Genomic DNA, 4,438 nt, shown 5'->3' with positions numbered 1-4,438 from the left:
GACCATGCCAGGGAGGTAATGGAATACCTTGATCTTGACATGGAAGAGTATTATTAGATGGGGCATGAATACGTATAGAGTTGGTTAGAGGAGATATGCAGATGTAGGTAGAGAGGGTAATTTTCTTTTGGTTTTCAATTGGATCATTATAAATGGTCGAGGGAATATCTTGATGTTGCTTGGGAGTTGGATAAGATGAGAAGTTTGGAGGGATACTTTGTGCTTGACATAGAAGGGTATCATACTGGAATAAGTGCAAGGGTATGAGGAAACAACGTAAGACTCTTTCATCAAATATTGGATAGGATTAGATAGCATCTTGATCTTTATTTCTACTTGTTTCTCTGCACTTTCAATGATCCTCTTGACATGGAGCCACTTCAAAGGAGAAGGTAGGATTTTGGATATGTATAGGAGATTCTTGAAGGGCCAATTGAGGATTAGTTAGAGAAGTTATGACAAACATTGTAGCACATGAAGATCTGGGGTCTATGACCTTTAAAGCCTAGAAGAGATTTGCAAACAAGTGGAGATTAGATTGGACTTATTGATTATTTCAATTTAAGTCGTATTTGGTTCATATTTTTATATGGTTTTATGACTAGGACTTGAAGATTTTATGAGTTTTTGATGGACCTGTTTAGAGTGCCTATGTTTATACTACTATATGTGTGTACACTTTGATATTTATTAGGTTGAATGAATATGTTGTACATATATGTTATATAGTTATATGGAATGAAATATTGTATCTTTCTATCTTGCATTGATTGGGTAGTTCTTCCTGTAGCCATGTGATAAGAGAAAAGCTAATATAATAAAAACTTATTATGAATTTTATCTTGGATATGTATTATGATTTTTGCATATGTACACTAATCTCTTGTAGAGAAATGGCAAGTCAATAAGGGAAGAAGAAGTCAACATCAGAAGAAAAAGTGTTGATAAGAAGTTGGTTGAGTATTTTGAGCTCATAATGATTCCATTACTTTCAGTTATGAGCAGGTATTATTACGAGCTAAGTCAAAGCAGTTATCAACCATTATGGAGTAAATATAGAAGTCATGAACTCCTAAATTCATGTGCAATTGAATGCAACTTTCTCCTATATTAAATAATGTTATTTTTTATCTTCAATATTGTCATATCTTTGACTTCAGAGGATCCTAGATTTAGGGAGTTCTACTCTATGTTGATGTTATACATAAGTTGGAGTTTAGATTCCTAAGCTAGCTAGTTTTTGTGAGGAATTCTCGTGTAATCTAGCAGTAGTGATAAATATAATTTTGTTGCTACAGTATGTACTTGTGCTTTATTCATGAATGAAATGATATTTACAATTCTTAATCTTTGAGTTGTTATTCATTCACTCTTATGTGGGGCCCACACAGGATGTAAACTTAGTTCATAACTAAGTAGTAATCAATTTTTAGTTTCAATAGAAGTATCTAGAACTCTATTGTTCCTATAGCCACATGGTAACAAAACTGATGGTTGTTTCCTATAGCATGGGCAAATAGTTTAGTTTCCTGTTTATAGCATTATTCCAGAGTACTAGGCTAGATTTTTATTTCATTGCTTAGTATTTCCTTTAGCATTTCAATTGCATAGTTATGATGACATTTAAGATGGGTTAGAGTATATATTTTGCAGGAATCATTTCAAGTTTATGTCCCTAGTTGATAATTTAATGAGCTCAATATGTTATTCTAGTATGATATTTGGCCCATTGTTGAAATACAAAGTCATTATACTAAGGATATCCAATCCTTAGTTACAGAGTCATTATATTGACCAACCATTTTCGATGTCATTGTAGGGGATAGTGTCAATCCAATCCAATACTAGAGTCATTGCCTTAGTTTAGTTTGTGTATTTTTTTTTTCCATTTTTTTTTCTTAGAAGAAGATGAGATCATCTTGGGAGATTCCTTGCTCAGAATATCCAAATTAAACTAGAAGATATTTTTAATCCTGAGCCCGAGGAACCGTAAGTTGAAAATGAAGAAGAAGAACTATTTGAAAATCCATTTGCTAATGCACAAGAACATCTACCTCCACCACCCAATGAATCACTACACTTGAATGATCTTTTTGTTGAACTTGAGTATCAAGACAATCCATTAGCTCTTGCTATTCATTAACCACAACAACTAGTTCCACCACCAAGGATGGTTCAACCTACCTTTCCTTTCCGCATTCTTGATTTGCATGACAACAAAAATCTGAAAAACATGCCTGCCTCTACACTTCCCAAGTTTTATGGCCTTATTATTGAAGACCCTAAAACCTTCCTTTTTGAATTTGACATCCTCTATAGGATTTATGATTATAAAATTGATACTCATAAGCTGAAATTCTTTCCATTTACTCTTAAAGAGGCCACTCTAAGATGGTTCATGAGATTAGCTGCCAATGTTGTAAGGGAATCAGATGCAATGAAGAATATATTTATTTCCAAATATAAGGAGTACTATAGGTTTTTGTAGTCTGTACCTTGTTTATTTTGATTCAAGAGATACTTGATACTCTTATTATATGTACTTTGAGATGACCTCAGGGTCGGATGTTATACTTTGATTTTAGTACCGTAGATGCTTTATTGCTATGTTGTTCAATTTATCATATTTGTGTATTGATGCCATTTAGAGATGACAACAGGTCCATGATGATATATGGTTATCTAGTATTTGGAAATATCTCTAATTCTGTTATGTGATGGATTTTATGCTATGGTGATTTACTTCATTCTTGGTTCATAATGCTATGTGCGAACATGAGTGATGTAAATGGACGATTTAGGTATAATTGAATAAATGGTTAAATTAGTTATTTAATACATTTATTGCTTTGGCTATGATATTATATGCATTTGTACTTGATTGTGTACTTTAGTTTGCAGGATTTATATCCTTAGCAATGGAATGTGGAGTTAGTGATTCAACTATTCATATGTTACCAATGTCATCCCTGTGTGGTTGATGTATTTGTTAGAAATAATCATTCACCAAGATAACTGAGAAGGGGGGGGGGAGGGGGGTGGGGGTGAATTAGTTATTCAACAATTAAAACATTTATCCTCTTTAAACAAACTTAACCTTTCAACCAAAGTAAACAACAACCATAAAGATGCACATAAACAATTACACCAGATATGTTGACTAGGGAAACCCTTGATCAGAGGGAAAACCCCAGTGGGAATGATGCCCACAAGATGATGTACTAATATAAATATTCCTTGTTAGAGGATGGACCCTATTAGGAGTCTATTACAACATTTAGTACAAAGAGTCCCTATTAGGAGACTTTGAATCCCTATTAGGAGATTCCAACATTGTTAGGAGTTGTGGAAGACAGTTGAACCCCCTATTCAAACAGCTTTAGGATTAGATCAATGAACCCACTATCTAGTTGACCTTTGTACCATTCCTTTTAGAATAATAGATGTGAAACAAGCTTTTGCTTCTTTCTCTATCCAGTACATTAGACTTCTTCTCCTTCAGACCATGCAATCAGATATGGAACTTTGTACTTAGTAACAATAACCCTTAAGATCACTTACACTCATTGGTAAGTCACTTTGCTTCTATAGCACTTTTCTGCTCAATAATTCACAAGTCCTATTTGCTCTCTATATGTTAAACATGGAAAACATCTTTCCTTTATACCATGCTCAATAATAAATCGTTGAGTCGCCTTCCCACTTAATTAGAATACGTTAATTAAATGAATACACATTTAATTAATGTTGTAGGCTCACAGTTATAAACAAACTTTCACACGTGCAACTTCTATACATGCGCACTCTCTGACATTATCAATGGCTAGTATATTGTCTCTAGTTGACTACGCAACCTTTCACTATATTTGTGATGAACTGTAGCAATCACACAATAGGAACTACTTTCCTAATACTTTCTTTCCCTACGATTTTCTATAGATCAATCATATCTTTTATACATTGTCAAATTAGGTTCTACACACTTACCCTTGTAACAAAGACATATTGTATTATGCATTGGAAACTGCACATTATCAGATAAGTAATATAATGTTCTTAATACAAAAATCATAGTCTACTGCTCTTGTCAGTCTTTACAAACTTATTACTATGTTGTCATCAATGACAAACATAGTCATGAATACATCATATCAATGTTCTGCAATGCTCCCCCATAACATCAACATACATGCTCAAAATATCCCCCTTTGGCATTGATGGCAACATAGATGAAAAACATCTAAGTTCCAAGAATACCAAATATACATCTTCATCATCATCATGTTCTACTTTCTTCCCAATTGACCTACATAGAATGTTTTTCATGTCACTCTCTCCCCCATTGACATCAATGTCAAAGGTAATACACAAATGGTTTAATTGCTCGAAGATACAATAATTTACCAGGACGAACACAAGCAAGACTACTGCTTTACAA

Source organism: Cupressus sempervirens, chromosome 9 (assembly GCF_028749045.1).
Source record: "Cupressus sempervirens isolate cs-2001-9-10 chromosome 9, ASM2874904v1, whole genome shotgun sequence".
Classification (NCBI taxonomy): domain Eukaryota; kingdom Viridiplantae; phylum Streptophyta; class Pinopsida; order Cupressales; family Cupressaceae; genus Cupressus; species Cupressus sempervirens.
This window is presented reverse-complemented; position numbering follows the sequence as displayed.